Genomic DNA, 27,471 nt, shown 5'->3' on the forward strand with positions numbered 1-27,471 from the left:
ATTGAGCTGCAGGTGTTTATAAGGGGCCTTGGGACTGGGACCAGGCAGGTGGCCGTTTTGTTCGGTTTCCTGTTTCTCCACCGGCTCCGAACTCTTCTCTGCATTCTGTTATCCTGCCCGGGCTCAGATCTACTCCTCATCATGCTTCTCTGCCCCGTACCAGTACTGCCAGGTTGGTCCGCTCTCCCACCTTTCTCCCCATGAGCTGGTCCCGCTTCTCCGCTCGTTTGTTTTGTTCGCACGGTCGTGCTGTCTGCTGATCTTTCCCGATTTTCCTGTTATCATGACTGTTGTGTTGGTCACCCTAGACCTATGCCCGTTCCTACCCCTTGCCTCCATCGGGCAAGTCCGGCCGACCTGCCGCTGCCCGGTGGTGGTTCTGCCCGCTCCTATCCCTTGCCTCCGTCGGGCAGGCCTGGCTGGTCTGCCACTGCCCGGCGGGGGTTCTGCCCCGTCCTCCTCTTCCGCCCGAACCCTGGGATAGTGCCCCGCATCTGCCTAGGGGTCCACATCATGCCCAGGCCTCTGGTGTTTCCGCCTGGGAGGCGGCCCTACCCGGGACATATGCGGCCCACCCAGGGAGGGCTCTCTGCCAGCCTATCTAACCACCTAGACCTGCCTGCCTGCCTGCCTGAACCCGGGAACCTGTCTACCTGCCTGCCTGAACCCTGGACCCCGGGGACCTGTCTACTTGCCTGCCTGCCTGAACCCTGGGAGCCTGTCTACCTGAACTCGAACTCCGGGAGCCCGCTCCGCTCTGCCTGCCTGACACTCTATCTACCTGAACCCCAGCTCTACCCTTAAATGCCATGGCATCCCCATCCTGCCCTCCCCGTAGTACTTCAGTGTCTGCGTCCTGCATTTGGGTCCATCCGGCCGCGTTCCTGACACAGACTAAAACTCCACCAACTGTTCTAGTATGTTACCAATGCTAGAAGAACTCTCCTTGATCCAATGCTCAAAGAAATCATTAAATACTTCCCAATGTAGGAGTTTCTTGGTGATTTTCTCATTAGAGTATTCACTTCCTTAATCTCAGTTGCATACATTTCTGAAACCTCAAAGGATTCTTACTATCATAATCTTTCATGAACATGTGATGACACATCGTTGTCCTTATTATAAGTCCATATTAGTCCATCTTTAAAGTTTTTATCCTTACAGATAATTTTGCTGTTTCTGTGATGGAAGTTCAGATCACTGTCTCTGTGGCCATTACTTCATCAAGTCAGCTGGTAATATCTTTCACAGCTGAAAATACTGTAATTCATTACTTTCACAGGAGTGTTTGCATTGTTTTTGATGTGGTGCTGAATATTATTCAGGTTTTCTGAAAATGAGTGTTGCATGATTTCGCAATAAAATAAGATACAGAGAAGGCGAGAAGTACAGTTCTCCTTTTGAGAATTCTGCCTGTACTTTTAATTCTGGACTCTCAGAAAAAAATATCAGAATATAAGAGTTGCTTATGTCCCTCTCATGGAAGTGAACACCCATTGGTGTGCTATAGCTTGGCATTCTGATACCAACCATACCATCTGCATAAGCTTCTTCCCATTTTGGCAGTTTTGAACTCTAGGTATAATTGTCCAGGTCTTTCCCCTTTACTTTGTTGAGGATTGGACCTGACTAAAAAGAATTAACACCAAAAAAGAATTAACGCGGGTTGACTCTGTGGTTAAGAAGGCGTACAGTGTATTGGCCTTCATCAATCGTGGAATTGAATTTAGCAGCCAGAAGGTAATGTTGCAGCTATATAGGACTCTGGTCAGACCCCACTTGGAGTACTGTGCTCATTTCTGGTCACCTCACTACAGGAAGGATGTGGAAACCATAGAAAGGGTGCAGAGGAGATTTATAAGGATGTTGCCTGGATTGGGGAGCATGCATTATGAAAACAGGTTGAGTGAACTTGGCCTTTTCCCCTTGGAGAGATGGAGGATGAGAGGTGACCTTATAGAGGTGTATAAGATGATGAGAGGCATTGATCGTGTGGATAGTCGAGGCTTTTTCCCAGGGCTGAAATGGTTGCCACAAGGGGGCACAGGTTTAAGGTGCTTGGAAGTAGGTACAGGGGAGATGTCGGGGTAAGTTTTTTATGCAGTGAGTGGTGAGTGCGTGGAATGGGCTGCCAGAGGCAGTGCTGGAGGCAGAAATGATAGGATCTTTTAAGAGACTCCTGGATGGCTACATGGAGCTTAGAAAAATAGAGGGCTATGGGTAAAGCCTAAGTTCTATGGTAGGGACATGTTCTGCACAGCTTCGTGGGCCGAAGGGCCTGTATTGTGCCGTATGTTTTCTATGTTTCTATGTTTCTACACCTTCATAACTTGTGTATTTTCCCAGAAAACTTTAATTGAACAAGGGCTACCTTGTTCTGTCAGACTATAGGATTTTATCAACCAAATATACGGATTGTTCTGGTATCATTAAACATAATGCCAATGGCAGTATTGATAGGCCTAATTGTCCTGTCTGCTGTATGTAGGGATATCACATATGCAATATATGCCTATGCCCAAATAGTAAGCAAAACACATTCAAATAGCTCTACCTTGTGACAATGTAACACTTTGTAGGCTTCAGCGGCCTAGGATTACATCATCATTTCTGTAGAAATCACAACAGAATAGATTAAAAAGGTTATAAAGAGTTTAGCATTCTCCAGGGATAGTCATTGTCCTCTCCTGATAAGACTTTTACCGTTGCAGAACATAACACACAGGATATAGTAAGACGGTTTGAGTATAAGAGTCAAAGGTGTAAACCATGATAGAAAAATGCCCTCATTAGCAGAGAGCAATATATTTACAAAGTGCATTGTATTAAGTCTTAACAACGATATTATATAAAAAAGTTACCCATGTCAGGAAGTAAATATGTAATATCGAAATAGGTGAGTGAAAAATATTTGTCCACTCATTTTTCTGTGGGATTGTGTTTAATCATGACAGACACATTCCGAATCCCCTCAAGATGAGATGAGAAGCATGCATACCCATTCACAGTGTTAGTGATCAGTACTAGGAAAACAGAGGAGGAAGGATAACATGATCAAGGCAGTTACTGCTCTTCACTCATCCAAGGTGAAGGAGAAATCAGAGGAATACATAAACGGTGAGTACGAGGCTGGGGATAGCAAAGCAAACATCTGAGCTGTTATGTTTTGTAACTTCAAAACATTAAATTAATAGAGTGGCTGCTTCCTATGGAGGGAGAGTCTAAAACCAGAGGACACAGGTCAGAATAGAGGGGCGTCCTTTTGGAACGGAGATGAGGAGGAATTTCTTTAGCAAGAGAGTGGTGAATCTGTGGAATTCTTTGTCACAGGCAGGTGTGGAGATCAAGTCTTTATATATATTTAAGGCAGAGGATGATAGATTCTTAAACACAAAGTACACTGCAGATGCTGTGGTCAAAGCAACACATACAAACAAGCTGGAGGAACTCAGCAGGTCGGGCAGCATCCGTGGAAATGATTATAGATTCTTGATTGATCAGGGTACCATGAGGGGAGAAGGCAGAAGATTGAGGCTGAGTGGAAAATTGGATCAGCCATGATGAAATGGCAGAGCAGACTCGATGAGCCGAATGGCTTAATTCTGCTCCTATATCTTGTGATCTATATACACAGTATACTATATAATTCAACTACTATATAGAAACGTCCACAGAACAGCAATTTTTAAATTGTTCTATTCAGGCCTGAAGATTTAATTGCTGTGGAAGATAATACCTTTCCAGACAAGGGGGATCACTTTGTTTGACAAGTGAGTGTTGTGGTTGTGAAAACATTCTCAGGTTCTGAGGCCTCCTCGGTGGTGGTTGTAGGAGTTGACTCTGAGACTGTAGGAAGTGGTTCTGACAGCTCTAGACACTCTTCCTCTCCTATTCATTCACTGGGTCTACTTTGATCCTTTTCTTTTTCTTTCTCATGATCCTTCTCTCCATCTCTTCCCTCCTTTTTATTCTTTCAGATTGTGCATCTTGATCTTGTGAAGGTGCATTTAGTTCACTAGAGTATGCTCTTATTAATCCTTCTGTTGCTCCTTCTACAATCTGATCTCTGCTCTTGGTTTTCTCATCCACAACTTCATCTGAAGAATCCTCTGTTTTCATTATCTCCATTGACTCCTTTCATTTTGCCCTTCCATTCATCCTGCTGAACTTTTGTCTTTACATCTGCTTTTCCAAGCAGCTTTTAGTCTCCCTCTTGAAGTCCATGCAGTAACCTTAATGTGAGCAGAGTAGATTCTGGTTCTTTATACTCAAAAAAGCCAAATGCTTACAACTTTCTTGAAACTCCTTGAACTCCCTTCCAGCTTTAAACCAAGCCACGTTTCACCAGTAACTGTCTGATTAACACATCAGAAGCTTTATCAGATATACTGCCTACAAAATCTGTTTTATTCAGACCACTGATTTTGTCACTTTCATGCTTCGTCTGAGCAGCATCGTACTTTCTTAGTCCAATATTATTTCTAACCAGAGGCCCAGAGGTTGGCACCAGCAACTGTTTGTTATCTGTTGGGCAATGGTTCATGGTGTTCGTCATGGAGACAGTTGTGGCATCATCCAGGACCTTTCTTAATTCTCTTTCAGTTGGCTTCATTGCAGGGGAAGTGGTATGCAAATGGTGGATGGATCTCCAATCAAGTTGCAGTTGTCTCAACCCCATAATGCTGGTCCTTCTGTTTTTACTACATACATCTCAATGTGGGATGTCATTACCATAAGTGCTACCTCTTCTCCAGTGTAAGTTCTTAGTTGTATACCAACAGCCTTCAGTTTCATATCTTTGAAGTACCACTCAAACTCATTTTGTGGAATGACTGAAACAGCTGATCCGCTGTCCAAGTCTATCTTAATTAATTTGCCATTCACTTTTGGTGTAAGCCATATTGCTTGTCTATTGCTAATTTTCACACTGTAGATCTTAAGACTACACAATCCTGTGTCACTCTCACCATTATCAAACTTTTTATCAACAGCTTGCAGATTAGTGCTCTTTTGAAGCTGCAGCTTGACTTTTTAGCTTTTTCTCCTCCCGGGCAGTCCATTTATTTTCATCTGCTTGACATGCTCTTTGCATGTGTTGCATTTTCTGCAAGTTTCATCTTTCAATCCGCTTTTGTTTGGTGCATGTGAGTCCCTGCCACAATGGTGACACAATTTGTTCAGCCAGACCAGTTTCTGTTTAAACAATGCAATTTTGTTCACGCTCACTTCCCTTCCTGACTGCAACTCAATTGTTTCTCTATCTGCAGTTTCCATTGAAACAGTTATTTCCACGGCTCATTTGAATGTAAGCTATGCTTTGGTTAGAAGCTGTTTTAAGACCCCACAAACTAAATAATCTCTTACACCCATTACTGAACTGGCAACGATCAATCTCTTCAATTCAGTCACGTACAGTGAGATTGACTCCCCTAATTTTTGATTCTGCTTATGAAGCCTAAAGCATTCTGCAATCAACAATGATTTTGGTTCTAAATGCTCCTGCATTACTTTGACGATAGCAGCAAAGCTCATTTCTGATGGTTTGGTTGGAGAATGCTAAACTTTGAAGAATGGTGTGCCTTTAAATCTAATGCAATCAGCTAAATGGCCACTCAGTTCTCACTGGCTATTTCATTTGCTTTAAAATATTGTTCCAATACTCAGTTTACATGAGCCAATTACCTGTTATGTAATCAAACTCATCAATCTTTCTGATGTGTCCAGCCAATATTATAACCCCGTACTCACTCTTTATGAATCGTGAATTCTTCAGTTTACAGACTTTAAAAAAGGTCAATTGTGTCTTCCCTTCTGAAGACTATCTTTTCAAGTGCTGGACAATGCTAATTTTTTAAAATTTAAACATCTCGCCAAGTGATAATCCGTGACAGTGCAGTTTAGGTATTGGACTTAGTGAAGTCTTAGGAGTGGAGCCATTATACAAAAGGCAGAGATCGCCAAATTTCTGTCCTTGCAGGCTTCAACATTCAAGAGAAGAAGCACTATAACATGATCATTCTAATGGCTAGGGGAATTGTCCATCAGAAAACTGCAAAAAATAAATATGTAACCCAATTTAAAGTAGTGTCAATCCACCCAGAAATGGTATTCACTTTTACAGAAGGTAAATTTTTTTGACTGGTCTGTGTTTCTTTTAGCCATTGTTGATGAAGATCAGGTCTTTCGAGAGCAGTCTTTGTTGTATCAATCACAAATCATTCCTTATAACTGGACTTGCATTTCTGTCTGGAGATACACAACATAGATTGACTAATCAGATTACTGTAAGAGTTGTTTCCTTTATAAACTTTAAACAGTTGGTGTTCCTCTGATAGCAGTAGTCTGAACAGCTTTCGTCATCAGACATTTCTACCTTCCGACTAAACTGAAGGATCACATCAGTGTTATTATGTCAAAGCATGGCTGTACAAGTGGCTTTATGCTAACATTTTCAAAAATATGCACATTGTTAAGGGACAATTTTTCCCCCCTGTTGATAAGAATACAATGTGATTGAATACATAATTGAAAACTTGTCTGTGCATCTAACATTATCCATTTTGGGAATGTGTTAACAATGCATCTTTCCATCTGATCATCACATGCATCTGACCATCACAGATCCAGGGCTTTGCTGGAAATTCCAAACCCATTTAGAATATAAGTTATTAGTGGGACCATTCAATGGCATGACAGTGTCTATACTTTTCTTCAAGTGCAGAGGGATCCAGGGCAAGAGATTCCTATCTTCCATATCTGGGCTGGAATCTTACAATGTTCTTAGGCTGTCATAAATCATTTTTGCAAGTTTACTTCAGGGACAAGTGCATCCCTCCTTTGGCCTTTAGAGTAGACCAGTTTTGCCAGGTCTCGCTTAATCTTGTGATTCCTTCGCTCCAATGTGCCACTCAAGTGGAGGGGTTATGAGTCCTGTACTCCACTTGCAGCCCTGTTTGTTCACACATAGCCTGAATGTGCAACTGATTTATAATGAATTCCTTACAATCACTCAGCATGTAAGGCCAGCAGGATAACATCTCTGGTTTCCCATGAGTGACTTATCCACCACCATAAGTGAGTCCAAATCCTTCCCGGGCTTTTTGAATCAGTGCTTCCTGCCTGTGGGCAGAAGGTATTTGCTTCTTCTTATCTTTTTTTATGGTGGCATAGCCAAACCTTACCTTCACCATCAATTTCTTATTTGTACCCTTTTGAAAATCCATTGGTTTTGGGTTTAGTAGTATCTAACAGAAATCTTAAACATCTTCCTGATCATTTTTAACTTGTTGCTTAGTTACTGCTAAAACCCTGGCCTTCCTAACCATGGTAAGGTTCATCCTGACAGCTTGTTTTGCTTGTTCATTGGCTAGTTCATTATCAGAGTTGTGGTACATGGCCCACAGTATGTACCAGGATGTGAAACAACTGTACTAATGATCCAGACAATAAAAATTCATAAATATTCTTCCATGTGGACAAATATTAAAGTAGTTTAACTCTGTGTGTTCTCCATCCGGTAGGTGACCAGATGCGAAGACCGCAATCTGTGCGGGTTGGTGATAGCATATCCTCCTCACTGACGATCAACACTAGTGCATCTCAGGGGTGTGTGCTTAGCCCACTGCTCTACTCTCTATATACCCATAACTGTGTGGCTAGAAATAACTCAAGTACCATCTATAAATTTGCTGACGATACAACCATTGTTGGTAGGATCTCAGATGGTGACAAAAGGGCGTACAGGAGTGAGATATGCCAACTAGCGGAGTGGTGCCACAGCAACAGCCTGGCACTCAATGTCAGTAAGATGAAAGAGCTGATTGTGGACTTCAGGAAGGGTCAGACACAGGAACACATGCCAATCTTCATAGAGGGATCAGAAGTGGAGAGAGTGAGCAGTTTCAAGTTCCTGGGTGTCAAGATCTCTGAGGATCTAACCTGGTCCCAACATATCAATGCAGTTATAAAGAAGGCAAGACAGTGGATATACTTCATTAAGAGTTTGAAGAGATTCGGTATGTCAACAAATACACTCAAAAACTTCTATAGATGTACTGTGGAGAGCATTCTGACAGGCTGCATCACTGTCTGGTATGGGGAGGCTACTTCACAGGACTGAAAGAAGCTGCAGAAGATTGTAAATTTAGTTGGCTCCATCTTGGATAGTAGCCTACGAAATACCCGGGACATCTTCAGGGAGCGGTGTCTCAGAAAGGCAGTGTCCATTATTAAGGACCCCCAGCACCCAGGGCATGCCCTTTTCTCACTGTTACCATCAGGTAGGAGATACAGAAGCCTGAAGACACACACTCAGTGATTCAGGAACAGCTTCTTCACCTCTGCCATCTGATTCCTAAATGGACATTGAACCCCTGGGCACAACCTCACTTTTTTAATGTATAGTATTTTTGTTTTTTGCATGATTCTTAATCTATTCAATACATGTATACTGTAATTTATTTATTTATTATTATTTTATTTTGGTTTTTTCTTCTATATTATGTATTGCATTGTACTGCTGCTGCTAAGTTAACAAATTTCATGTCACATGTCGGTGATATTAAACCTGATTCTGATTCTTTCTACCACCTCCCCAACGTAATTAGAGTCAGTACTGGTTCTGTTGTATTTACTTGTTCTAGACATAATCCTCAGGCTTTAGACTCTGCAAAATGAGCTGTATGAGTCCCTAAAGGATGCGCTTTCAACTCATGTGGTTCAAATTCAGTTTCCAGCAAAAAAGTTCCTTTTACAATCAGGAGCATGCAGGGGTTATATTTGAGTGGATCCATCTTACTGGATTTTCATCACTAATCCATCATTGTATCATATTTGAGAATAATGTCCTAAAGCAGGGCTTCCTTCCTTCCTAAGCACGGACGCCTCAGTTAATGATAGAGGTCTGTGGGCATAGTAAAGTTTGGGAATCCCTGTTCTAAAGGATGTTGTGCTACATTGGGTCATGGAGAAGATGGTTCTGCACTTTCCATAACAGGTAATGACTACTACAAGTCATAGCTCTCAGGAACATATTCCCACTTTAAGTTGTTGTTTGGTAAAGACGTTTCGAATTTCCCATATCTAGTTTTAGTAGCTGTCTGTTCACTTGTTGGTAATTTGGGATCATTATTCAGAATGGCAAACTCTGTTTTTATAATAATTGGTGTGTTCCTTTGCACTGGTCCTACTCCATTAAGTCTATGGGATAGCATAATAAAACACCTGTCTCGAACAGGAAATTTCTGTTCTGTTGGGATGGAATTATATGAGGCATAGTGTATGGGGGCTTCTGTTCCTTGTCTCTCATTCTAACAGATGGTTACAGTGGTACTTGGGGAAACACAAATTTGCAGTACAAGACATTTTGTTTGGTCTTTTCTTCAGAGGTTTATTGTTTGGTGAATTGCATTCATCAGTTTTTCTCATGTCTCATAATCTTATGGTGTAAAAGCAGCTGGGTTTTCATTTCTTGGTGTACATTTATTGTGCAATGGTTTTGACAATTGAGCATAGTCAGGTATGAGAGCTCTAGCATAATTTATTAGGCCGAGGATTGATTGTAAGGATTTTAGGGCCTGTGGATATCCTACTTTCTGTCTAAATTCAGGGGTTAAACTACTTCACTGATCAATAGTTGTCAGACCTAGGAAATTTATTTCTGTACAACAGAGGTGAGAAGTTTTTAATGTTAATTACATAGCCTCTGTCTATCAACCTTTCAATGACAGAATCAATCTGTGTTAAATGCTCATCCAGTGTGTCAGCTGTGCAGTTAACATCATCAATGCATGCACAAATGTCTGATATTCCCTGAAAAGTCTGAACAATGCCTGCCGAAAATATAGGTGGACTATTCTGGAAACCTTGTGGAAGTATGGTCCACTAATATTGTGAGCCATCGGGTGCTGTAAAGGCTGAGTAATTTTTGTCACTTTAAATAATTGGATGTGGCCAGAGCCATTGCCAGGTCGATGAAAGGTTTATGCTTCTTACAAGTCAATCCTTCCAGCATTTGTTGTAATGATTGTTTCTGGGTCGAATTGTTCCCTATTGGCCCCCCTAGTTTATCATTTTGAATAATATCAGAATTTAACATTGAAATGTCTGCACCTATATCAAAATGGCAGAGTCAAATCTTGCCAAAAATATGAGCTTGGCCTTATGGAAAGGTGAGGCTAGGTATGCCTGTAACCTACTTGTCATCTGGAGCATTTTCATTAGAGTTGTTGCTGAACTTTTCCTGTGCAGTTTCTATTATATCACCCTTCCCCTTCTTTCCATTTTGCTTTCACTGAGCCGCAGGGGAGGGAGAGGATATTTGGGATGGGCCGTGACCCTTTGTATATATAGAAGGTGAAGGATGAGGTAGGCCTCATGGCTTATGCCCCGTTTCATACTTGTATCCATAATATTGATGGGACCTCGGAATGTTCTGTCTATCCCAGAAAGGGTATCTTGGTCTGCCATCCACATAAAAAGGGGCTGCAGCAAAAGGTCGTGGTCTTTACCTAGAGTCTAGCCGTCCAGACTGTGGGTGAATATCTCTGCCTGAGGCTTGTGGTCTTTTGTTTACTGAACTGTATTCATCAATCTGATTTGGGGTAAAATCAAATGTGTTTTCATTTCTCGTTGTACATTTGTCATATAATGGTTTTGATAATTCAGCATAGTCAGGTATGAGAACTCTAGCATAATTCAATAGGCCAAGGATTGATTATAAAGGCTTTGAATTTCCTACTCGAGTGACTTTTTGTCTAAGTTCAGGGGTTAAACCACATCACTGATTGGTAATTGTCAAACCTAGGGAGTTTATTTCTGTACAACAGCATTGAGATTTTTTCTAATGTTAATTAAATAGAAACCTGTTTGGTTGTTAATTACATCTCTCTACTGAGGGGTTGATGTAGGAGAAGGCTGTAAATATGGTCAATGCAAGGGATGAGGTTGGTTTGATGACTTTGTTACTGACCATACATTCCCTTTACAGCGGGGGTTCCCAACCTTTTTATTCCATAGAGCCTTACCATTAACCGAGGGGTCTGTGGACCCCAGGTTCGGAACCCCTGCTCTGGAGGGAAAATGGGAAGACTCTTTGCCGACACCTCATTGCCCTTGTGAGAGATCGAGTGGTAATCCTGCTACCACCATGTGGGAGCACAGGATCTGTTCGACAAACTGAAATCGTTCATGTTCTGGGTGTTGATTAAAGGCTGTTCCGTGCATGGTATGGAGGTTTTCCTTTGGTAAATGGAAAACGTTATAGAATAAACTAGGCCCCAGTCTGCCCTTGCCATTTTCTCTCCAATCTTATTAGGTTTTAATAAACCCTAGATTTTACACAAATGGTAATAAGTCCTCTGTGTACATCTCCGCCATTTAATTGTTTATAAATCCAAACATATCTCTGATACGGATTTCCACAAAGGCTATGGAAAATAACATTAATAATAATTGCTGAATGTGTTGGGGAGTATGACTGGCCCAGAAAACCTGTAATCTCCTGGCATTCTGAAGTAGCCACTTCAGAATTCCTTCAGCATGTGTTGCATGCCACCTGTAAACTCAAAGGCCCAAAAATTTGATTGGGTGTTTCTACTAGGGAAGCTGCAGCAGCTCCCTGTACAGGAACCCGTCCCTGTATTCTTCTTCCACTGGCTATAGGCAATCATTTTAGCAATTCTAGTGCATGTACCCAAGCCTCTGTTCTCCAGGCTCCATTAATACCTCCAGGGTTTGCTGATGTGGGCGCTACCTATAGTGTTTCTGAAAGGAATACATGATATCCCCGTACACCAGGATTAAGATGTGAGTCACCAGGTTCTATCATATAAGCATGTGCTCCCCACCCAGATTCTTGGTTTCTATCTAAAAAGGAGATAATTTGTTCTCTCCAGGCACAAATTGTTGCTACAGTATTGGGATCTGGTACTAATTGTGATGGCCTGAATCCAACAGGTGATACAGTGGAGTTTGGTCTGTCTAATCTACATCCTACTCTATATTCTATCCTTTCATCATTCCAGTCTGACTTGAAGAGTAAAATATTCATCATGTTCAATCTGAGGAGCAGTTGGGGTATTATCCCGTATTTCTGATATACTATTACCACATTCAGAATATCAACTAGCAGTTGCCTGTGCAACTACTAGAGACCAGGATGTTGACCATTTCATAGAACTAAGTGGAGTGCCACAGCTCTTGTCGAGGGATCTCTGAGTTGGACTACTGCTAAATAATAATTCTTTCTAAGCTAATACTTCTGGTATAATGTGGCCACATTGGGTGGCCACCAGTTGACATGGGCTTGCTGACCACAAAGTTCAAAACTCAAAGAAAGATATTAAACCCTATCCAATATAGATAGCTATGGGTACCCTCACTAAAGGGAAGTTATACCACAACTACCTACTCTTCAAAGATGAGTTCACCTTCCTGTTTATCCTCCACAGTGCGTTTAGCTGCCAATACCCACTTGCTGAGTGGTGGGAACCCCCCTTACCAAGGAAGAGATGCTTCCAACTAATGAAGTAGTTTAAACACAGTTCATTTATTTTTAGTGTTACACATTTTAATCCAGATAAAATTCTTAAAACATCTTTAAAACTCACAGAAGTTTTCAGTCTTATAAAGGATTATCTAATTGCAAATGACTTCTAAAATGCAAAGGATTTCCAAAACGCAGGTACAATTTCCATAAGGTAAAAAGGCATACTAACAATGCAGTCAAATTAATTGTGCATTGCAGAAATTGAAGGCAGAGAAATGAATTCTAATTCACACCATGTTCCTGTCATTCTTCATGTTGATCTTTACCATTCCTAATAAGCCTGAGTGCTTTCTACATTTATACTGCTTTCTGCCAACTGGGTGACTTCAAACGTATATAATATTCTTTCAGATGCTTTTTACACAAACAGGCTAAAAACTCCTGGAGACAGAATTCCCAGATTCCTACAGTTAATGCTGTGAAGTTGACTCTTTGACCTTCCAACTATTGATAGATCAACTACTTGATGTGCTAAGTGATAGTATCAATCTATTTTGCAAGCTTCCTTGAACTAAATAACTTAGCGACGTTGTCTGGTTTGACACAAGCCCAATTAAATAACTCCATTGTCTTACACTGCAGCTCTTGAGAAATCAGTGTCTAGATGCTGTGAACCATTTCTGTGTTCTATAGGTATTTGTTTGCAAAGTTGTCCTTTTAACTTCAGACTGATTATTGCTTGGCATTTACATTAAGAACTGAAGATTGGCTTCCATTTACAAGAAACTAAATAAAGAGTATTAGTTGGAAATTTAGTTTACTCAGAAATAACCATTTGAAATTGAACTTCCAGCTGCTATGATAGAAAGCTGAGCTTGGAAAGAAAGAAAGGCCCCCTGGCCCCTAGCCATGAATGTTCATCACATGTTAACATACCACAAGGTATGGAGGAACTCAACAGGTCAGGCAGCATCCATGAATAGAAAAAAACAGATGTCATTTTGGCCCAAAATTGGGTTTCACCTAAGAAGTCTCTATCTACAATGTGAAATTTTAACTCCGCTTCTTTTTGCACAAGTGATGCCTTATCCTAATGCACAGTGTTTCCAGCATTTTCTGTTTTCATTCCAAGACAAAGTTTTGCATTCAAAGTATAGTGTTGAAATTCCCAGTTTGAATTTAACTCTGTGTAGTGAGCTCCTATTAACTCGGTTGGGAACCTCAGAAAACAAAACCCATTAACTCATCGATGTGATACTGTGGTCTGTCTGGCCTGAATGAGAGAAGGTTTAGCTTCCCTTTCACTAGAGTGCAGGAGAGCAGAAAGCTCCCATCTCCCCCACAACACTAACAAAAACTCTTTACTGAAGGAAGGGGCTGAGGTGCTTTGCCTTAAATGACAGCCACCACCCTCCAGAGGCAATAGTGACAGAGTACGGCCAGGCCCCTAATCACGTTATAATGCATTCAGGTCCCCTACCTGAACCACTGATCTCCAGCTCAACCCCTGAGGAAATTTGGTGTTACCATTGTTCATTCTAAAGTATATAAAATGTTGTCATTAACTGTAAAAGAAACAAGTCATATTACTTGAATTTGTCTTGGACTTAAAAATATAATGTTGCAAAGAATTAGCTTTTAGTATCCGAAAGGATATATATCTAAAGAATCATAGCACCAGAGAATTACAGCACAGATGCAGGACCTTCAGCCCATCTAATCCATGCTGAACTATTATATAATCATCCCTATAGGAGTCAGCAACCAATGGACCCACCACATAGGTTAACTGAATAATTCTCTTAAATTGAAGTAAATTGAATTCTTCCCCACAAACCATAAAATAAAATTCCGAAGAATAAAAGCACAAAAGAACAACTCCACAATTAGTTCAGATCTAGTTTAACAAGGAAACATTCCAAAGAAAAATCAAGCCCAATGCTGGAGCTGGGCGTGCAGTTTTTTTAAACTTGTTTTCTGTGCAGAGAAAATTATGGGTGCATGACCATATTTCGGGAATCCCACCCTGACAGTCTCTTTTGCCCATCATTTGCACGTTATTTACTGTAGCTATGGGAACGTTCCTTGAATTGTAGGCCCAGTTTTTTGCTGGCAGAAAGGTTATCTAGGTTCACAAAATTACAGAGTAGCTGTTAATTTCATATCCCGGCTGGAAGTGGTTGTGCTGAAGAGAGTCCATATTTAATAGGAACCCGACCTGATTTGCCCGCATTGCTGACTGACTGACATTGAGTTTACTGCCATCCTGAGCAAGGTTAAGGAAGAGGGCAAACCAAATGGAAAAGCCTTTGGAAAGTGGTGTGAGAAATGTTCAAAACCTAATGGATTAATTTTTGTCTTACTGAAGTCAGGTAAAAATACCTCAGGTGACTCTAAAGCAATGGAGCAATATGTTAGAAGTCCATAAAAGAATAATCTTACGTAAGTTCTATAAATAGCAAGTTCAATAGACCAAATGGTGCTTCTTCATTTGATTTCATTTAAACATTTATTGAAATTTCCTTAATAGCCTATAATCAGTGCCCAGAACCCTAAAGTTAATGTCATTCCTCTGACAAGGCCTTTAAGTTGTAATAAAGTGACTTGGCTTTGAGGTGACTGATATAAACTGTATAAGGGAACATGTCCAAATTAGCTATAACGGAAGAGTCTCCTGTTGATTGCCACTGGGGAAATCATTGCTATGATCCTCTTCAATCTCCTGTGTGTCTGAAGAACTCCTCCTAGAGCTGCAGTATGGATTTTAGACCTCCTGAGCTAAAATGGAGGGTAATGTACAGCAATTCCAAGTGTGGTGTAGGGAACAGAAACACTTCTTTCTGAACCCACAAAATCCTTTGATTCCATCAACTGAGAGGGATTGCGAAGAACTTACCACATTGTGATAACTTGCAAGCTGTGGTCATACAAACAGATCCTCCACACACCTAGTGCCTGTGCAGACTGGCATCGAGCAGATCTGCCTCAACACACAAACCTCATCTCAAGATATGTCACCTCAAAGCTGGACGTTACCTTCCTTATAGAGTGGAACTACTCTCTACAATGTGCAGGAAGCTGTTCCCAATCATGTTGTCTCCGGTTACACACCAGGGTCTGCCATCAATTAGCGGTATACAGATGACACTGGCATATACACATAGTCCAGAGATCAAGATCTAATCATGCACTGAAGCACAATGAAACCTTACACTAAGCCTTTTGTCCCTGGTGCACAATACTGCCTGCCAGCAATCAAGATCTATAATGAGGTCCTGAAAACACATCTACTCTCTATATCTCTGGTGTTACCTCTCAACAAAGGTTAAGAGTGAAATTCTTCACCATTTCCAGGACACCAACACTGATTCAGCCAACTGGAAGAGAAGGTTTGGAGATCAATACCTCAAACCCAGCACTGAGCTCGCAGAGAATCAATCGAGAAGAAATGTTCCTGAGGCCTACCATCTGGCAGGAGGTACAGAAGCCTGAAGTCCCACACCCCAGATTCAAGAACAGATATTTGCCTAACGCCTTCACCATAATTTTGGCGGATTTTAACCAGACCAGTCTGGGAAATATATCTCAGCATTTAACACTGTCATTCCCACAATCCTGACTGATAAATTACAGAACCTGGGCCTTTGGATTTCTCTCTGCAATTGGATTCTCTACTTCCCAACCGGATGAACATAATCTGTGCAGATTGGTTACAATATCTCTTCCTTGCTGACGATCAACACTGGTGCACCTGAGGTGTTTGTGCTCAGCCCACTGCTCTACTCTCACTATACCCATGACTGTGTAGCTAGGCGTAGCTGAAATACCATCTATAAATTTGCTGGTGATTCACCAATGTTGGTAGAATCTCAAATGGAGATGAGAGGGCATACAGGAGCGAGATATACCAACTAGTGGAGTGGTGTCATAGCAGCCATCTTTCACTCACTGTCAGTAAGACCAAAGAGCTGATTGTAGACTTCAGGAAGGGTAAGACGAAGGAACACATACCAATCCTCATAGAGGGATCAGAAGTGGAGAGAGTGAGCAGTTTCAAGTTCCTGGGTGTCAACATCTCTGAGGACCTAACCTGGTCCCAACATATTGCTGCGGCTATAAAGAAGGCAAAACAGTAACTATACTTTATTAGGAGTTTGAAGAGTTTTGCTATGTCAATAAAAACACTCAAGGATGTCTATAGATGATTCATGGAGAGCATTCTGACAGGCTGCATCACTGTCTGTATAGGGAATGGGTGGGGGCTACTGTACAGGATCAAAAGAAGCTGCAGAGGATCGTAAATTTAGTCGGCTCCATCTTGGATACTAGCCTACAAAATACACAGGACATCTCTAAGGAGTGGTGTCTCAGAAAGGCAGCGTCCATTATTAAGGACCCTCAGCACCCAAGGTATGCCGTTTTTTTTACTGTTACCACTAGGAAGGAGGTACAGAAGCTTAAAGGCACACACTCAGCAATTCAGGAACAGCTTCTCCCCCTCTGCCATCCAATTCCTAAATGGACATTGAACCCATGTAAACGACCTCACTTATTAAATATATTATTTTTGTTTTTGCATGATTTTTAATCTATTCAATACTGTAATTGATTTACTTATTTATTTTTACCTGTTTTTCTTCTGTATTATATATTGCATTGAACTGCTGCTGCTAAGTTAACAAATTTCACAACACATGCCTGTGATAATAAACCTGATTCTGATTCATATATTTGGTTCTTGAACCTACCTGCACAACCTAAGCACTGCCTCATTGCACTAATAATTTGACCACTTTGCTTTACTATGGATATTGCTTTTTCTGTTGTTCAAATTGTTCCCCCTCCTGTATAATTTTGCACAACTTATGTTAATAATTTATTTTTTTATGAATGTTGTGTGGCTGATACTATGCATCTGTGAATGTTGTTGTATGAATGAAGTCAATGGAGAAAAGTACTGGTAGATTAAAAATAGCTTCTTTATTTGACAAAAGAAGGTATAGGAGGCATCATATTGAGATGCTTTCAGTTGAAAGGTCTGGCTGCCCCAACACGGGGCTCGATATTTTATGTGCCAAACATCAAAGGACAACTCCATATTTACAATGTATGGACAATGCTGTCTTTGAAATAATACACAACCTTCACACCTCCTGATTCACATCAGCATTGTCTGGTCTGGGATTCACAGCTTTTCGGAAGCCATTGTTCAGAGCTGCACTCCAAGTTAAACCCACAATACATTTTCAGATGAGAAGACTGGCAGCCAAAGTCAATTGCTAAATGTATATGCCCCAAACCCAAAAATCACTCTAAAAGTGATATGTAACAAATCGGTTTTCCTTTGCACTTCTACAGACATGGGTATATGTCAATAGACTCAATTTTGACTTTGGTGTTGATCCCTTTCATTCCATATGCCAAGATGTGAACAACCTGTGAACCCTTGAAGTACCAATGGTGATTTCTCTGCAAAATCATCCATGTCTATTGGTAGAACTGTCAGGCCAGTTTCAATATCCTTTCCAAGGCCAACATCCTTGGCATCCAGGGCATGAATATTTTCAGCAAGCACTACTCCAATCAATGACAAGAGATTTCCTGAAAGTTCAAGACAAGTCTTCAAAGATCTTCACAAAAACATAACATCCTTACCACCTGAAGAGTCTTTGAACCATAACAGTTCAAAATGAAGAAGTATTCAGGAAACAACTGAACACTTGGTATGTGATACAGGATTACAGGAACTTATATGCAAATGGTACAAGTTCACAAGATCACAAACTACCACCTGTCCATAGAGTCTTTAAGTCATAGGACACTACTGTAGAAACAGGCACCTCAGCATGTCTAATCGTTACGTACTGTTCGGGTCAAATTTGACCCGTGTTGACATTTGACAGCAGTAAAAACATGCTAAATGTCATTTTTAAGCCTTTTTTTTTCATTTTTGAGCATTTTGGGTCACTTTAGGAAAAGTCATCAAATTTCAGCTTTAAAAAGTGTTGAAATCCATCCCATGCCTACGACTACCATTTCCATCCACTCAAGCTCGACCTTCCACATCTGTGGTAGGGTCTGAGGATGCCACATTGAACTCTTCAGCCACCTCAGAACTACAGAACATCAATAGAAACAAAGCAAAGATCTGGAGGAATTCAGTGGGTCAAGCAGTATATGTGGAGGCAAAGGGGCTGAGAGCCTGCATCAGAGTTGAATAGAAGCAAGTCCTTCTCAGCACCAAACAAATGTCTAAGATCCAGAAGGTAAAATGTTACAGCATCACATACAGGAATGCTATTTCCACCTTGGGAATGCTGTTCCTGAAATTTGCTGTCTTGGGCACAAATTCCATCTGTACTAATGGAAGATGAAATGGAAACATGGGTCGGGTTCTATTTCCCCAGCTCTTTGATCCACACGGTTTCAGACAACTTTTGTAATTGAGGTAGGTTGCTATTACTGTTCAAAATTCAAAGTAACTATTGTCAAAGTGTTACCATAACCGACCTTGAGATTCATTATCTTACAGGCATTTACTGGGAAAAAGAAATACAATCGAATTTTATGAAAAACGTTACATAAACAGACAAAACTGACAAACAACCAATGTGCAAAGGAAGACAACCTGCAAATAAAAGTAATACTTAGAACATGAATTGTAAAGCGGCCCTGAAAGAGAGCGTAGAGATCATGGGATCATTTCAGAGTAGAGGCAAATGAAGTTGTCCGTGCCACTTCAGGAGCCTGATAGTTGTGGGGTAATAACTGTTCCTGAACCTGGTGCTGTGGGACCCAAGTCTCCTATACCTTGTGCCTGAGAGCAGTAGTACGGCCAGGATGCTTTCTTGTGGCAACACTCCATGTAGGTATACCCAATGGTTGGGGATTGTTTTTGCCTGTGATTGAGTGGGCTGTATCCACTACTTTCCAGAGCCTTTTCCATTCCTGGGCATTGGTGTTTACTCTCCACTGTGTATTGATAGAAGTTTTTGTCAAAGTTTTTGGTGGCATGCCGTAGCTATGCAAACCTACGGGAGTAGAGGCACTGTCATACCTTCTTTGTGATGACACTTATGTGCTGGTCATGGGACAGATTCTCTGAGAGGGTAACACCAAGGAACTGGATGGCTCAGGGGCAGGAATGGTTACTTCATGTGCCAGGCTTTAGATGTTTCAGAAAGGACAGGGAGGGAGGCAAAAGAGGTGGGGGCATGGCGCTGTTGATCAGAAGTAGTGTCACGGCTGCAGAAAAGGAGGAAGTCATGGAGGGGTTGTCTACGGAGTCTCTGTGGGTGGAAGGTAGGAATAGGAAGGGGTCAATAACTCTACTGGGTGTTTTTATAGACCGCCCAATAGTAACAGAGACATTGGGGAGCAGATAGGGAGACAGATTCTGAAAAGGTGTAATAATAACAGGGTCATTGTGGTGGGAGATTTTAATTTCCCAAATATTGATTGGCATCTCCCTAGAGTGAGGGGTTTAGATGGGGTGGAGTTTGTTAGGTGTGTTCAGGAAGGTTTCTTGACACAATATGTAGATAAGCCTACAAGAGAAGAAGCAGTACTTGATTTGGTATTGGGAAATGCATCTGGTCAGGTTTGAGGTCTCTCAGCGCGAGAGCATTTTGGAGATCGTGATCACAATTCTGTCTCCTTTACCATAGCATTGGAGAGAGATAGGAACAGACAAGTTAGGGAAACATTTAATTGGAGTAAGAGGAACTATGAGGCTATCATGGAGGAACTTGGAAGCATAAATTGGAAACAGATGTTCTCAGGGAAACTTACGGAAGAAATGTGGCAAATATTCAGGGGATATTTGTGTGGGGTTCTGCATAGGTACGTTCCAATGAGACAGGGAAAGGATGGTAGGGTATAGGAACCGTGTTGTACAAGGTCTGTTGTAAATCTAGTCAAGTAGAAAAGAAGAGCTTATGAAAGGTTCAATAAACTAGGTAATGATAGAGATCTAGAAGATTATAAGGCTAGCAGGAAGGAGCTCAAAAATGAAATTAGGAGAGCCAGAAGGGGCCATAAGAAGGCTTTGGCAGAAAGGATTAAGGAAAACCCCAAGGCATTCTACAAGTATGTGAAGAGCGAGAGGATAAGACGTAAGAGAATAGGACCAATCAAGTGTGACAGTGGAAAAGTGTGTATGGAACCAGAGGAGATAGCAAAGGTACTTAATGAATACTTAGCTTCAGTATTTACTACAGGAAAGGATCTTGGCAATTGTAGGGATGACTTACAGAGGACTGAAAAGCCTGAGCATGTAGATATTAAGAAAGAGGATGTGCTGGAGCTTTTGGAAAGCATCAAGTTGGATAAATCACTGGGACCGGACGGGATGTACCCCAGGCTAATGTGGGAGGCAAGGGAGGAGATTGCTGAGCCTCTGGCTATGATCTTTGCATCATCAATAAGGACAGGTTCCGGAAGATTGGATGGGTGCAGATGTTGTTCCCTTATTCAAGAAAGGGAGTAGGGATAGCCCAGGAAATTATAGACTAGTGGTCTTACTTCAGTGGTTGGCAAGTTGATGGAGAAGATCCTGAGAGGCAGGACTTATGAACATTTGTAGGGGCATAATATGATTAGGAATTGTCAGCATGGCTTTGTTAAAGGCAGATCGTGCCTTACAAGCCTGATTGAATTTTTTGAGGATGTAACTAAACATATTGATGAAGGTAGAGCCGTAGATTTAGTGTATATGGATTTCAGCAAGGCATTTGATAAGGTACCCCATGCAAGGCTTATTGAGAAAGTAAGGAGGCATGGAATCCAAGGGGACATTGCTCTGTGCATCCAGAGCTGGCTTACCCACAGAAAGCAAAGAGTGGTTGTAGACAGGTCATATTCTGCATGGAGGCCAGTGACCAGTAGTGTGCCCCAGGGATCTTTTCTGGGACCCCCTACTCTTTGTGATTCGTATAAATGACCTGGATGAGGAAGTGGATGGATGTGTTATTAAATTTATTGATGACACAAAGGTTCGGGGTGTTGTGGACAGTGTGGAGGGCTTTCAGAGGTTAGAGCAGGTCATTGATAGGATGCAAAACTGGGCTGAGAAGTGGCAGATGGAGTTCAACCCAGATAAGTGTTAAGTGGTTCATTTTGGTAGGTCAAATATGATGGCAGAATATAGTATTAATGGTAAGACTCTTGGAAGTGTGGACGATCAGTGAGATGTTGGGGTCCAAGTCCATAGGACACTCAAAGCTGCTACGCAGGTTGACTCTGTGATTAAGAAAGCATACGGTGCATTGGCCTTCATCAATTGTGGGATTGAGTTTAAGAGGCCAAGAGGTAATGTTGCAGCTATATAGGACCTTGGTTAGACCCCACTTGGAGTACTGTGCCCAATTCTAGTTGCCTCACTACAGGAAGGACGTGAAAACCATAGAAAGGGTGCAGAGGACATTTATAAAGATGTTTCCTGGATTGGGGAGCATGCCTTATGAGAATAGATTGAGTGAACTCAGCCTTTTCTCCTTGGAGCAACAGAGGATAAGAGGTGACCTGATATAGAGATGTACAAGTTAATGAGAGGCATTGATCATGTGGATAGTCAGAGACTTTTTCCCAGGGCTGAAATGGCTAGCACAAGAGGGCATAGTTTTAAGGTGCTTGGAAGCAGTTACAGAGGAGATGTCAGGGGTAAGTTTTTTACACAGAGAGTGGTGAGTGCGTGGAATGGGCTGCTGGCAGCGGTGGTGAAGGCGGAAGTGATAGGGTCTTTTAACAGACTCCTGGATGGGTACATGGAGCTTAGAAAAATAGAGGGCTATGGGTAAGCCTAGGTAGTTCTAAGGTAGGGACATGTCCAGCACAGCTTTGTGGGTGGATGGGCCTGTATTGTGCTGTAGGTTTTCTCTGTTTCTAATGTTTCTATGTTTTTAATTTAAAGTCATTGACCCTCTCTACCTCCAACCTCCTGATCAGAATCAGCCCATGGACCTCCAGCTTCTTCCTCCTGTAGCTGACATTCACCTCTTTGGTTTTGCCGACATTGAGTAGATGTTGCTGTGGCACCACTCAACCAGATTATGAATCTCCCTCCTGTATGTTGATTTGTCACCACCTTTTGTTCAGCCATCAATAAAGGTGTCAGCAGCAAACTTAAGTATGGCATTGGAGCTGCACTTGCCCACACAATCATAGGTATAAAATTTCCAAATAAAAAGGTATACGTGTGATGCAGGTTAAAAAGTAACATTATTAACATTACTTTTGCTTCATACGTGATGAGACTTGGGTTTTGACAGGCAGTTCTGCAGTCTTACCACCTGGAGGACGAAACTGATCCTCATCCTTATCCGAAAGCTACTGTACTACCTGCTTGATGTTAGGGGGTCAAAGTGATTGTTGGATGGATGGATGGATGAGGGGGACACTGACAATGATATGCAGCACTCCTGATAACTATCTCGGACTGCTGGAAGAGAGACTCCAATGATCCTCTCAGCGGTCCCTGTATCCTTTGTAGGAACACCTTGCAATTCCCAAACAATACGGCGATGCAGCTGGTCAGGACACTCCCAATGGTGCTCCTTAAATATTGGTTAAATGGTGGGGTGGGGGAAGGGAGACTCACTTGCCTTGATCTCCTCAGGAAGTGGTGACACTGTTGTGCTTTCTTAACCAAAGAAGTGGCATTGAGCCACCAAGTGAGACCGTCCATTATGAGCACTCCCAGAAACAAGCATAAAGGGTGAAATTAAAGACAGCTTGAGGGGTTTGGTTGCTTCAGTAAAGCTCACAAGAGTAATGTTTTCCATAAGCTTCATTCTCCTTGAGTTTTACTGAGTTAAAGAATTCAAGGGTCATGAGAGAAACACTGTTTATGATAGAAACAGCCTCCTCACAATAACTATTTCTCTTTAAGCCATGTTCACGGAGTCAAGAACACCTAAATGAAAATGTCAGACAAGAGTTGACTACAGGCGCTGAGATTCATGAGGAAGTCATCCATAACCTGATGCAAGCTAACCCTGTCCAGCACAGAGAGCTGGACCATTGCTGGGGACAGGTAGCGTCTACTCTGACCACCGGAATCCTATGGTCATACTCATCATCTTCTGTTGGGTGTGACAAAAGCTGTTGTCAACCTATCTTTGACTGACTGAATATCTCTCCACTGAGCAGACATTACTCCATGCTAAGAAGCTCGGTGGTGGCTGCATCACTCAAACAACGTCAGTCTCTCCGTACGTAACTGTTGTGAGGCACACTGCTGTGAGAGCATGAGTGATTTCAGCTTTGCAAGAGCGAGGGCAGAGTTACCAAACAACACCTTGAGCTGATGTTCCTTTTACTGAAATACAGCGGCAGCATACATGTGAACGTTTGGAGTGGAGGACCAAGAACCCTCAATGAATCATTTCTCTGTGGGAAGGCATTAACTGACATCATTTCGGGCCAAGACCCTTCATCAGGACTGGAAGGGAAGGGGGCAGAAACTGGAATAGGAAAGTGGGGAAAGATGAATGGGGGGTGGGGGAAGGAATACAAGGTGGCACGCAGTAGGTGAGACCAGTTGAGGGTGAAGGTGGGTGGGTAGGATGTAAAAAGCTGGATGATAGAAGGATGAGGTAAAGGGCTGAAGAAGAAGGAATTGAATAGAAGAGGACAATGGGCTATGGAAGAAAGGTAAAGAGGCATGGAACCAGAGAAGGCTGAAAGGCAGATCATGTTTTCAGTCAGCTAGAGCACAAGCTTCATCCAGTAGAGATCCATTCAATTGAATGGTGTCATCAGGAAGAATTAGAAAGGTAAGGATAGTTAGATACTTTTTGTTTATTTTGTTTTGTATCACTGCATACTTAATATAAGTGTAAATGCATTATTAATTTTATTTAAGATACGTATTTACCTATTGAAATCAATTTCAGGTGCTACACAATATTTTGATTGGTGAATTTTAAAAAGAGTGAAGACATCTGTGACAGTAGAGCTGTTACAATCCATCAGGAGTTTTTGGGGGTGGAGCATCAGTGTGTATCACCTAAACCCTGGTCACCACTCAATTATGAGACTGTCATGGAACCAAGGATCATTGAGCATCTCTGCCTGTAGGGGGCAGAGTTTTGAATCCTACATGGTCTGGTCCACAGTCTTGCTGTTCTTTTTTCACTGTAACCTTTAATTCTGATGCAAAATCTCTGAACTTGGGATAGGAGTAGGCTGCTCCAGAAGTCATTAAGATCATAGCTGATCTAAGTTTAACGACCTTTTTGTCTACTTATTGGAACTTTCCACTCCCTTAATTATCAAGACTCCTGCAGACTCTATCTTGAAAATATTCGGACACATTTCTTCCATCACCCTATGAGGATGATATTTCCAAACACTCAAAACTCTGAAAGAAATAAGTCCCACCTCATCTCCTGTTTAAATGGGTGATCCTCTTCTTTTTAAACAAAGATGTTAGCTCTAGATTCTTCATAGGAGGAAATACCCTCTTTGCATTCTACCTGTCAAGACCTCTCAGGCTATGATGAATGGTCTTTCATCTGAAACATTAACACTATTTATCTTTCTATAGGTGCTGAACGAATTGTTGTTTTTCCATCATTTTCTGTTTTTATTTCAGATTTACAACACCTGCAAGTTTTTAATTTTCATCCTCTCAGTTACATTTCTTTATTCCGAGCCAACAAATTCCAAATGAACTGCAAAACTAAAAGCCTATGAATTTGAATAACAGCTGTGCAGAATATTGATATTTACAAATATCTTTGCAATGTTTACCATACTATTACAATAATGGTCCTTTGGACAATGTACATGGCTCTCTGGTAATCTTCGGCACTTGTAGACAATAACTGAGAGAACGAGACATGCAATAATTAAAATACAAAATTCTGTGTTTGTGAATTGGCAAAATATGTGAATTTGCATTAGGTCATTAACTTGGATCTTTTGAATATAATCATTGCAGCATGCAATGTACTTATTCACTGTAATCCTTCAGTTTAGTTCCTTTGATGTGCTATTTGTTAAGTGCATTTTCTAGTGGGGGACACTATCATGTAATGTTTTTGTCTCAGTCCCAGTTTTGGCCTGAGTTATCTAAATCTGGATGTTAGCTGCGTGATGTGTGACAAATGCCCTTATAGACTGGGTATTTGATACAGCCACAGCCTCAAAAAGAAATCATTTATTTTAGCAGCGATCCTAAATCTAAAAGACAAAGGACACATCAAGTGTTTGGCTTCAGTTGCTCTTTATTAATCAATCCTACACAATGTTCTGTCTGCAAAGAGCACAATTTTAACTTATGTGAAGGTTGGATGCTGAACAAACTATAGGCAGCCATTAAGGAACACCCATGCTATTTTTTGCTAATTTTTATTAAAAGTGGTTCTGCTCCAAACGTCTTTGAATAAAAATGCTGTCCTCAGACACTGATTGACACATTAGCACTTCAACAGATAAAGAAATGAGGAAGCATGTAGACTTCCCGATGGCTGTCAAAGGCACAGTATGAACTGCGATTGGAGCCCTGCTAAAGATTGCAGTAACAAATGGTAATGCTAATTGAAATTATGTGTGTTATTTAGCACAGTAATGCAAATTACTCATAAAGGGCGAAGAAAATGGCACCATTGTTCCCTCTGAGGAGCACGAATGTGTGCCACAGAACCCAAACATTTCTTTCAACTCTGAACTTCCAAAACAAGTGGGCTCTACAATCACAGAGTGAACAGTGTAAAGAAAACAGAGAGAAAAAAAACAGAATCTGCACACTGCATGGAATTAGAATGAGGTGACAAAATATACAAAAGCACTTTATTTTCCTTAATTATTAGTTTTACATGATGAGTTGGGAAAACCTACACAATCTGTTTTTGAGGTAGAGAACTACCATCAGTAACTTGCTGCATTTTGAATCTTCATTTTGAAATCCTTATGTAATTTTTAAAACACAGAGATTCTGCAGATGCTGGAAATCCAGAACAGCACACACTAAATGCTGGAGGATCTCAGCAGGTCAGGCAGCAACTATGGAAATGAATAAACAATCGATGTTTTGGTCCAAGACCCTTCATCGAGACTGGAAAGGAAGGGGAAAGGTGCCAGAATATTTGAGTTCCTCTAGCATTTTGTGTGTGCTGCTCTATAATGTTTTTAAATTACTTTGAAAGCAATACTTAAGAACTTGAATAAATATGGCTTTACCAAGACTAATCAAAATTGAAAAATAATCTAGTGCTGAGCTAAAACTGGCACGATCTCTTGTGCATTCAATATTTCAGTATTATTTGAAGGAGGTTCTAAGTATATTGTTTGATTAAGCATTCTTTGTTGTTTACGTAATTCGTTACGGGATATATGTAAGAGTACATGAATGCCATATATCATCACACTACCACGTCAGAAGTGTGCATTTCACTTAAAGTAAACTTAAGAACGTACAAGAGTAATCCCGGCTCTGTATTTTTCTTTCTATTAGCTTTATGTTTTGGAGTTAGAAAACATTACAGCGATGACAAGGAAGTTTTAAACAAATGCAAGTCAATTACCTACCTGTTATCTACCAGCGTGATGTCCGAATTTTTTAAAAGTACAGCTAGAAACAGTTGAGTGAAAAAACAGAACAGCACATTCTTCTTTGGGAAAGGATAGAGATGGTCGCAGGAAGAAAATGGACGATTTCATGAGTTCCTAAACAGAATGTATTGGGAGATAATAATCAAAAATTTTAAAAAGAGCAGAAATAGCTGGCTACATTGGAAAGATAAATGTGTGTGATGTATACTGAGCGAATTGAGCTATGTTTTGAAGTAAATGAAATAGCCAATCAGAAGCAAATGCTATTTTTGCTGAGTGGATTAAGTAGGGAAGCACACAGTTCACTTAAAAGTTGAACTACTCCAAGTAAACAAGTAAAAATGAGCTCTGCTGATAGTGGGAAAGTAATGCAGGAACATTTAGAACTGAAGCCATTGTTGGTCGCAGAATACTTTAGGTTTCATAAG

This window comes from Hemitrygon akajei, chromosome 6 (assembly GCF_048418815.1).
Source record: "Hemitrygon akajei chromosome 6, sHemAka1.3, whole genome shotgun sequence".
Lineage (NCBI taxonomy): Eukaryota > Metazoa > Chordata > Chondrichthyes > Myliobatiformes > Dasyatidae > Hemitrygon > Hemitrygon akajei.